Source organism: Biomphalaria glabrata, chromosome 16, assembly GCF_947242115.1.
Source record: "Biomphalaria glabrata chromosome 16, xgBioGlab47.1, whole genome shotgun sequence".
NCBI lineage: Eukaryota > Metazoa > Mollusca > Gastropoda > Planorbidae > Biomphalaria > Biomphalaria glabrata.
In genome coordinates, this window is record NC_074726.1 from 24,922,464 (window position 1) to 24,933,737 (window position 11,274).

Consider the following 11,274-nt stretch of genomic DNA (forward strand, 5'->3'; position numbering starts at 1 on the left):
AATACGTCGAATTGGCATCGTATTGGTTTCAAAATCTACCACCGCAAGAAAAGAAAGAAAAAAAAAACTTGGAATGGATGGTTTTGAGGTCATACGATGAGAATACGTCAAATTGGCATCGTATTGGTTTCAAAATCTACCACCGCAAGAAAAGAAGAAAGAAAAAAAAAGCTTGGAATGGATGGTTTTGAGGTCATACGATGAGAATACGTCGAATTGGCATCGTATTGGTTTCAAAATCAACCACTGCTTGAATCCGCTGTTGGAATAATTTAAATCGGCACTCGCTGAACCTCCAAGAAAACATTTATAACATCTATATTTCCTTTGTTCTTGACAAAAATTGTTTAGTATTGGGATCGAACCTAGGACTTTTGTGTCATTGTCGAGACGCTTAACAACCAGTTATTCAAATATGTGCAACATTTTATTTTGAATTCAATGAATCAGTCTTTAGTGACACCCTTTATGTCAGGATTTTGTGATTTTACCATCACAAAAGAGATACAAGACACCGATGGCAAAGACAAACAGACACAAACACTCTTTTGTTCCCCTGGCAATCAAATCATTAAATAAAGAACAATCTAATATAAACTTTGTTGCATGTAAATTATGAGTGAGTCTGGTGTGAATGTACACTTTGGATTCTTATAGTTATAATGTTTTTTGTTTGGTGTAATGCACAAATTGTAAGACAAATTTTCATACGGACAATAAAGATTATTATAATTAATAGATCCAACGTGAACTTACCTATATGATTTTATAAGTAGCGGCCCTAGGGGGGATGGCAAGTTGGGCAACCACCCCAGCCCCCGCGCCTGATGGGGCCCCGCGCTTGTAATTTCCTTGTCAGCTTCTACTTCGCAATCCAGATCAGATGACATTAACTAGGATTTGTCACTCAAGATTTTGGAAGACTTCCCGGCATCTCTATACCAATGAGGCCTACCATGCAAGATTTTAACACGACATTTTAGGTCTCAAATACCGTTCAGTTTTGGTTAAGACAGCATCTTATGACCAGTCGATTCTACCAGGCTATCATTGTTTATTAGTTCGTTCACATTGGCATCAAAAAAAAAAAGTAGCCGGAAGCGACAAAGTAGCAGTTATAGTTATTTCTATACGATGAGAATACGTCGAATTGGCATCGTATTGGTTTCAAAATCAACCATCGCTGGAATCCGCTGTTGGAATAATTTAAATCGGCACTCGCTGAACGTCCAAGAAAACATATATAACATCTATATTTCCTTTGTTCTTGACAAAAATTGTTTAGTATTGGGATCGAACGTAGGACTTGTGTGTCATTATCGAGACGCTTAACAACCAGTTATTTAAATATGTGCAACATTTTATTTTGAATTAAATGAATCAGTCATTAGTCTTTTACAATACCTAGATCTGCATTTGTCTAAAATGTTTGTTCTAGAATCTATTTTATTTCTTTACTCTTCTGAAACATATTGTCAAATCTGAGTTAGTGATTTTGCAGATTTTCACCTTATTGCCTCATGACCAATCTACCCGCTGTCTTGCGCCCCCATCCCCATCCCACCCCGAGGTGCTGTCGGTGATAACGTTTAGGAGCTTAGCGTGTAGGACAAAAAGTTGGTTGTCACCTAAAGCTAACGAGTTCTTACTGCCCGAGGGAGAAGGAAAACTCAGAATTCAAACCTCTGCTGCCTCCAGATAAATATGATTTTTTAGATTAAGGCATATTTGATGTGAGATACGGTTGATTTTTTTTTTGTCGGCGCTATTTTAAAGACACCAGCTCGTCAGCGCTACATTGTCGTACGAACGTTTGGTGTATAACCCAATATTCCAGTTATCTGTGCTTCTTAAAACAAGATTAATTCTAGGCAGTGCTATTTATTATTCAAGTCTATCTTTGTTTATCCATCCTAGGTATGAGCATGAAAAGAAACACAGGCTAATGTTGCTGTCTCTTTGTTTAAAGACTAAAACTTTAAAATCCAGAGTCGGCCTTAGCTGAGTGCAGGGCCCTTGGCGAGTATCTTTTGCGGGACCCTGAGTCTATACATACAGTACCACATCACGCTAACGGGCTCGTCCGCCTCTAACGCTGTAGGCCTTATATTTACTTTAAAACATAGTACCTTACGTAGGTAGTGTACGATTGGCCTTTCCCTATTTACATAGTGTATCGGAATTGTTCTGCATGAAGTATTTCGCCTTGTATGGTTAATAAACGTAACTAAGAATTCAGAAACATTTTGCATGAAGAATCGTTGAATTAGAAATTAATAATTTCTGCTACGCACGCTGGAAAGTAACTGCTAATCACGGTGGAGAACCAGGACACTAGCAATAACCAAATAGTTGATTAGACGGTCATAGAAGGATTCAGTCACGGAACTTTCATGGCTTGTCGCTTTGCACTAAAGATAATATTATGTATCTTCTCTCCCGATGCGCGGTCCGAAAGCCGAATCCAAATTGATGTTCTTTACGAACAATGTGTGCTATAGAAGCTACAGTTGTCCCTTGACGTTTCGCGGAAAGGCTATACCACGGGTTTTCAAAATAAAGAATGAAAAAGAAATACCCCCGTGTTAAGAGCTTGCATGGTAGACCTCATTGGTATAGAGATTCCGGGAAGTCTTCCAAAATATTGAGTAACAAATCCTAGTTAATGTGAACTGATCTGGATTGCGAAGTAGAAGGTAACAAGGAAATTACAAGCGCGGGGCCCCCTCAGGCGCGGGGGCTGGGGTTGTTGCCCCACTTACCACCCCCTAGGGCGGCTACTGAAAAATCATATAGGTAATGTTCACGGTGGATCTATTCAGACAAGGCTTAGCAGGCAGGATCTTTTCCTTTGAATGTAAACGACCCCAGCAGGTCCGGGTTTAAGGAAGGGCAGAATAATAACTCTTTGAGTGGAAGTCTCGATGTACATTTTTTTCCCTTGTTGGATATCAAACAAAATAATTAATTACCAATAGTTAATTTACTAGTTGTTGTTTTTTTTTTATTCTTGTGTTGGCATGTAAAAGAAATGAGATTGGGCGTGGGAGAAATAAGGCGCACAGACTTTTTATCAGACAGAGAGAGTGAGTTAAATATAAGCTTTGTTTTTAAGAAAAGGTAAGTAATCCGACACTATCATTGTTTGTCCCGCGGGCTACGTAAGGATTCTTCAGCTGTCTCTTTCATAGATACATCCGTTGCCAGCTACTTTCCTCTGTCAGAGAGTGCACAATGACACCTGAATTGATCTTTATAGCGCCGTTCTACTTAAAGCTCACAGAAAAAGATCGCCTATTGGGCATGCGGTCGTACCCCATGCGGAATAGGTGTGCGCGACCCAGAGCAGCCCAAAGAAACGTCATTTGCCGAAGACAGGCGTAGAGGACGAAAAGGAAAACTAGACCCCCGTGGACAACGGCTTTGTCTGCCTTAGAAAATATGCAGGTCGCAACGGGGTTTAGTAGCGTAGTCATTTGCACTCATTCTTAATGATCAGAATGGACGATACTGTCGTTGTAACTATCTATCATTCACTAAGCATTCTGTTCATTTATGTGTGAAAGGTAATACAGTGTGACCTCTTGTCATTCTATTTTTTTTTTATGTCTTGCTAATCAACAAAGCAGCACGTGACCCAGAAGGTTAAAACGAAATTAGCGAAACATGCCCTAGTGCAGGTAAACACAAAATGAATACTTTAAAAAAAACGAAAACAAAGCTTATCTAAGGGGAAGAACCGCTAATTACCGCCATTTGTCCCATGATGGCAGGGTTTAGCTCCCTTTCTGCTATGTAAAACAAAATTAATTAATTACTACTAATTGATTAACTAATTGGTTAATTTTTAGATTGATTGACTATGAATAGTTTTGCAAAATTTTTAATTGATTAGAGAATTGAAAGTGGGAGATAAAAACGTGACAAAACGTACCAAAGGGATTAAATCCATACATATCTAAATCCATCCACTTTTCTCTAAGTAGCATTTATTCCCCCTTATTTCGATATCAAACAAAATAATTAATTACCAATAATTAATTAAATAGTTGGTTAATTTTTTAGTGATTCGCGTCTTCTCAAGTACAATGAATAATTGTGCCAATGTTTCAACTGGATCCAAGATTGGGTAGTGGTAGAAAACACATGTTCAAGCTTTTTACCAGACAGACAGAAGACAGACAGACAGAAAGAATTGGTTGATATAAGCTTTGTTGTAACAATGCTATTGTCATTCTGATCTTTCTCTTGAGACATTAAATAGAACTTCTAAATATACCGCTTGCTGTCATGACCTGGAATCCTTCGTGATAAATCTAGGTCTATTAAAACTGTTTGATTGAGCCACCAGCATTGTTATTATGTGTGCTAAGTGGCGACACTGACCTATAGATCTGATGAGTAACTGTGCAGGTTATTATTAAACTTATTTAGGAATGACTATTGACTATATGATTGAGTTGAGAAAGGAGGATTGGCCATCCATATATGGTAAGTGGTTGAAAGCCTGCGCAATGGACGGCCATTTAAAATAAAAGTGGTTTTTTTTTAGTCTTGACCTATATAATTATTGAACTTCATTCAGGACATACGTATGCCTATCATGTCAAGTTGTCATGATGATCATATTTGGAAGCAAATTGCTTTAAGTTCAGCTTACTTCTGATGAAATAAATTCCCGGAATAGATATAATCAACTTTGAGGATTTGAAATTTACTGATGGCATCTCACTTCACACTCATACAAGTTACATTTTTTTAAGGTGTTTTTTCTTTAAACTATTCCTCATTTTTATGACTCCGTTGACTCTATGTAACTTATGTATATTTGATTTAGAAAAAAAAAAAAGAAAAATATTTTACCTTGCCCAAATCCCAGCTCCCCGTTTACACCCAGATATAGATTTACTCAAATTTAAATGTGGTACACGATGACCGAGCCTCGCTCAGTTGAATAATTCCCAAAAGATATTTACCCATCTCATTTTGAAACATTTGTGTAATGGCAAAAATGATCAAGCGATCAGAAACTAATCTGAAGAGTGTCAGAGTTGAATGAAACATTTAATGTTTATTGTATTTTGCGTGATTTATATATTGTTTAACCCTTAAAATGCGTATGGTATATTAGCCTCTAAACATCAGAATTGTAATTCCTTTTGGTATGCACTCATTGTAAAACAGCTCAGCACTTAAAGGGTTAAGCTATAATTTCGGAGAGCCTTGAATATGGCTTTTACTTTGGTGAAAAAAGTTGTTAGAGCATACAATAACATGGTGCGCAGATGTTAAATTATCTTATCTTATAAAATACATACGTTCCTTCACAAAAAAAAGATGATTATGTCCTAAGCGTGTTCTTCTTATCATTTGTGCTAAATTTAATTATCTTTATGGCTCAACTATTCCTGACAGCAAGAAGTACAGGAAAGATTACTCTATTTCTGCAAGTCGGACTTAAGCTACCCCACGTAATTTTAGCGGCGAAAAAAAAAGAGTGGGGAAAGAACAAGTAATCTACTGTATATTCACCCGTCACTAAATAGCAAGACCGGACGTAACCATTGTAAACCTATGCAGAACGTATTTCGCGGGACCAAGCTTGGGCAGGGATACGGATAATAAGTGAAAATTAAGAGTTTGTACTAGAATATAAATTTGTCTTTGCATTTTATTCATTCTTTACTACGTACAGAATTACTTTACGAGCTTTGCGTGTAGCGAAGTCATACAGTATATCATAAGAATTCTGTTTCCTACATAGATCACGCTCAATAGCAAGAATTACTAATTCTTTCAATCTATCTTCGAGAATTGTTGACCTCTTCATTAGTTTGAGGCGCGAGAAGCTTCTTTCACCAGATTCAACAATTACGGATATTGCATAATGCATATTGCATAATCGCATAGGATTGGCTTTTTCCATATTGAAGGACACCCAAAAAGGCCATATTTGAAAAGTTTGTATCAGATTGTTTCTATTTAATGAGACTAAAAGAAAATTCGCAGCCGAGAATAGACGCAGACAGCGAAAAGAAAATCTTAATCGACCACCGGCGGGCAATGGTTATGCTTGCACTGGAGGGGCAAAATACGTAGGTCAGAGTTGGGGCTGCATAGCCACGGGAAATACTTCACTTCTCATTAATCTTCGGACTCGAAGATATCAGTTCATTGAATACATATGAATATTAATAATGTTATAATAAAATTGGAAAGGATCATATTGGTTCGGATCTGATCAGATAAGATCCCATAGTATCATCATTGAAACAAATTGACAAATGTGGTGGTCGAACCAACGACTTCGGGATTTTTAATGGTACAACCGATTCAGGAGTTTTCAGACCCCACTTATGACGGTGGTTGAGCGGTAAAGCGATTGGCTTCCGAACCGGGGGTCCTTTATTCGAATCCTGGTGAAGACTGAGGTTTTTAATTTCGGGATCCTTGGGCGCTTCGTAGTCCACCCCGCTCTAATGGGTACCTGACACTAGTTTGGGACAGTGGCGTAGCTAGCCATGTGAGAGTGCTGCGGGCCGCACGGGGCCGGGGGTTCTCCCGAGAGAACCTGTGCTCCGAATTAAGCTTAGTTCCAGACCTAATGCTTACATGTCTCCACAAATACAAAACGAACTTATTGTAATATTGGGGGATAATGAGACAAATATATTTCGATTTCTTTTTTGACAGTTCATCAGACATCACAAAACTGGATCAATTTTTTGAAATGTTATATCATGGATAATGACGGAGGACAAATTCTGTAGTCTTTCATTGACATCATCCTAATTCATTATCTGCTCGAACCATTCTCTGAGTTTGGCTGGAATTCGGGCTGAAGTTGAAAAATATTCAGTAACATTTTCGGTACACTGGACTGTTTTAACACCCTTTTATCGACTTTAGCGCACCGCTAGGACGCCCATAACAAAATAAATGAAATTAGCCAGAAGCGCTTGGTTGAAACACACTGTAGCGCCAGAGGAGAAGTCGTTAAGATAGTTATGGAATCATTTTCAAAAACTATAGAAACTTAGAGACATTAACTAGAACATATAAAAAAAAACTTCTACTAGGTCTGAAGCAGGGGATGTTAGTTGCTATTCAGTCTTCATTTGTTCACCTACCTTGGGTTTTTGGCCCTTGTATTAACTGAATTAAGACTCCTACGTCTACCTTAAAAAAAAACAAGAAATTGTCCATTCGAGTGCATTTTAAATTAAAAGATCGTACACATTTTTCACTACTAGTCGGGAGAACATCGCTGAAGCCTGTGTTAGGCTACCTTTACAGAATGCATGTGCTCAGATTTGGTGATTAGCGCTAAACCCCAAAGACTTTTTAACCATAAGATGCGTGGTGAAGATTCTGTATTAACAAAGAAGAAAGAGATAAGGATAGAAATTTATTCTTCCTTGGACGGGATAGTTTAAGAATAAATAGCCAGATATGAGCAATATCATGATGAGGTAGGTAATTATGAATTTTCGTCACCATCCCAACTATTGAGCTCATGACGACATTGAAAAAACGAATTTCATCTGGAGCGAAAGAGGCTTCGACGGGTTGTCGCAGTTTCTTCAGAAGCATTTGAACTTCTGCAACAAGGACCTGTTTGAGATATTACGTTTTGATTTTAAAAATGTTGGCTAAGTGATTCAGTGGCTAAATGATTCAGTGGCTAAATGATTCAGTGGCTAAATGATTCAGTGGCTAAATGATTCAGTGGCTAAATGATTCAGTGGCTAAATGATTCAGTGGTTAAATGATTCAGTGGTTAAATGATTCAGTGGCTAAATGATTCAGTGGCTAAATGATTCAGTGGCTAAATGATTCAGTGGCTAAATGATTCAGTGGCTAAATGATTCAGTGGCTAAATGATTAAGTGGCTAAATGATTAAGTGGCTAAATGATTCAGTGGCTAAATGATTCAGTGGCTAAATGATTCAGTGGCTAAATGATTTAGTGGCTAAATGATTCAGTTCTAATTATTGTCTTTATTTTCATATTTCTAACCTTTGCGGTAAGTGAATTTCTGTTCGAGCAAAGTTTTTTTCAGACTCAAGCTGATCATTACTTAATGGCAATCAACACTGACAAATTTGCCACTCACTAATTTGGCCATCGTTTGAAAGAATAGATAAAAAAATTATTTATAAATTTTAAAAATACTAAAGTTCTATTCATGTCTTATAAAACTAAAACATTGAATATATAATTTAGTATTTATTGATATTGATTATTATTATAGCTTTTATATGGCGCTACTTTCATGCTTATAGCATGCACAGAGCGCTTTTGGTCCAATCTCATTTGTGGACCAGTGGAGGGAGGGGGTATCTAGGAGTTGGTTTTTCGTGCTGCCTTTAGGCGCTCAGTAACACAACTCTGCAGAAGTCGGGTGTCGAACCTCGAGCCCCCTTCTAGGTAGCCAAGACAAGCCAAGTTCAATGATGATGATATTCCTCCTTTCACTCGTCCCAGAAATCAGTTTATAAGTTCTTGATATTGTTCGTCATCTAAAAAGAAATATTACTTAAAATCTAAACGATGTGTGTTGTAAGAATTGTTAATCTAATCCCATTGACATACTGACTGGACAATAGAGAAGATATTAAGGAGAACATTTGGAAAAAAAAGATATATATAGTTCGTCCATCGTGGTTTGATGATGACCACTTTGTCATCCAGGGGGCTGATGGATTTGCACTGGGGTTTTATGCCTCCTCATGTGGCTGGTGAGACCTATGTGAGCCCGGAATGTTCGGCCGCACACTGGGCAGGTTATTCCAGCTGGAGCTAGTGTCAATTGTCTTGCTTTTCTTTTCTGGCGTTTTTCTTCTGCCAGCGTTGTTCTTTTTTCCTCAGCAACCTGTGCGCCAGTTTTCACAACGCGACGCCATGATGCTCTGTCATGTGCCTCTGTCTCCCAGGTGCCAGGGTCTATGCTGAACGCCTTCAGAGAAGCTTTGAGGGTGTCCCTGAAGCGCTTTCTTTGACCACCTTGCGAGCGCTTTCCTTCGCTTAGTTGGCCATACAAGAGTCGTTTAGGGATGTGGTGGTCTTCCATTCTGTAGACGTGACCTGCCCATCGCAGCTGGGACTGCATCAGGATTGTGTGGATGCTTTGCAGACACGCTCTTCGAAGGACTTCTGTATCTGGTATTTCATCTTGCCATTTGACATTCAGTATTTTTCTCAGACATGTCATGTGGAAGTGGACAATAGAGAAGATATTAAGGAGAACATTTGAAAAAAAAAAAAATTTGTATGAATTATCCACAGTTATGAGCAGTATAAAAGTAAAAGTTGTTGTTTTTTTTTCAGTCATAACCTATACAATTAATAGAACCCTGTGGCGACATGCAGTTTGTGCTTTCATTTTTTTGTTTGGTGTAATGCACAAATTGTAAGACAAATTTCCTTACGGATAATAAAGATTATTATTATTATGTTAGAAATGAACGAGTAGTCATTCTCTGGCGCTGCCAGGGTCGAGTTTCGCTAAAGAGAAACAAAATTCATTGTAGTCCCTTTAACAGTTTCCACTGAGGAATTTTCTGGTGATGTGGCAGGTCTGCAGCAGTACCGCCCTCTGACAGGCAACGAAGATGTTCCTAGGAATGTTAAGGGCCTTGAAGGTGTCTGTGAGGTCAGTTGTTATTATTATTATTATTATTATTATTATTATATCTCTAATCCAGTCTACTTTGTCAGGCGGGCATTATGATCATCTTTTGTTATAGCATTGTTTTTATTTTAGTTTATTAGGGCTTTCTGCTGGAAAAAAAAATCCATTAATAGATTAATACAGCTTTAACTTGAATTTCGCCTATGACATCGCACTTCTGTTTTATTTTTAAGAATGCAATTTAGTCTATTAAAATTGGGCTAGTAGGCTACTAAATAAGATTATAATAACAAAATTACTAACAAACCATTAGTTAGTATGGCTGGTGCTTTGAGACAGTAAAGTCCAGTAAACCATTATAAGAAGTATCATAATTGAAAAATTGCGTCAAAGCAGTGATAAACAAAGCAAGAGTCTACTCCAGTGATTCCCAAAGATGTCTAAATAGACCCTCCGGGGTCTACGAAGACGTCCAAGGCGTCTATGAAGGTGAAAAAAAAATGGGTGTCTATGAGATGTCCATGGGGGTCTACGATAATGGATTACATTTAATTTCATTTGTGATTTTAATAATCACTCCCATTAATGTAACTATTTCCTACACTAATATATGATTTGTACCTTAAATTGGTAAATCCTTTCGATATTTATCCTGCTATTCAAACGAAAAAAATTGTTGTATTTATTTTCAAGACTTGTTTTAATATCTTAATTTTGTCTACTTGTAAGTAATGTTTAACAAAAAGAAATGTAGATTGTACAGCGTTGATTATTTAAAATTGGGATTCATTCCTTCCTTATCAAACAAGCGGTTGCCTAAGTGGCTTTTTTTATGACGATATGAAACCAATTACGTTGGAGGATCATTTGAGACGATATGCCATCCTGATAAAAAGATAAAAGTTTGAAAAAGATCAAAGGTCAGAATAGACCCACACAATTTCTCTTCGACATCATTTAGAGAAGATGATGTTTTGTGAACGTCTTACAATATCTCTTTACTAATGGCCAAATACGGAAAACATTATAGGTAAAACATTGATTTTTTACCAGCCGTTGAAGTAGTATAAAAACGTTTGATATTAAGGGCACATCGGTGGTAGAAGTTATAACATTAAAAGCCTCTTCTTATCTGGTTCTTTGCAAACGTATATATATCAGTGGCGTCACATTCTCTAACAGGGTGTAACGCTGTTAGCTGCTAAGGGTTGCTGGCTCCTTATTTTTCCTCAGGGTTGACTCACAATACCTCCTCCATGTGTGGGTATAACTGCAAGGCAGCAGAGGTTTGAAGTCAGTTTTCCTTCTGCTAGGTGGGTAGCAAGCCAAAGGGAACGAGTCCCTCCTACCGGAAGTTTACTGGTTTAGGCGCTAGTTTTAAAATGTTTTTGTAAAATGTTTTACATGTTTCGGATGTTCCTTCAGAGTTGAAGATAATTACTTCCTAATCCAAACCTCCCGCAGGACGACGGGGGATGGGAGCGGGCAGGGTTTGAACCCTCGACCATCGATAAATGTGAACGACAGTCCAGCGCGCAAACCGCACGACCAGGCAGCCAGGCAGTTACTCGCCTTCACTCCTTCTCCTGTTAATGAAAACAGTTTCGTATTTGAGCCAGACTTGAAATGTCAAGAAATAC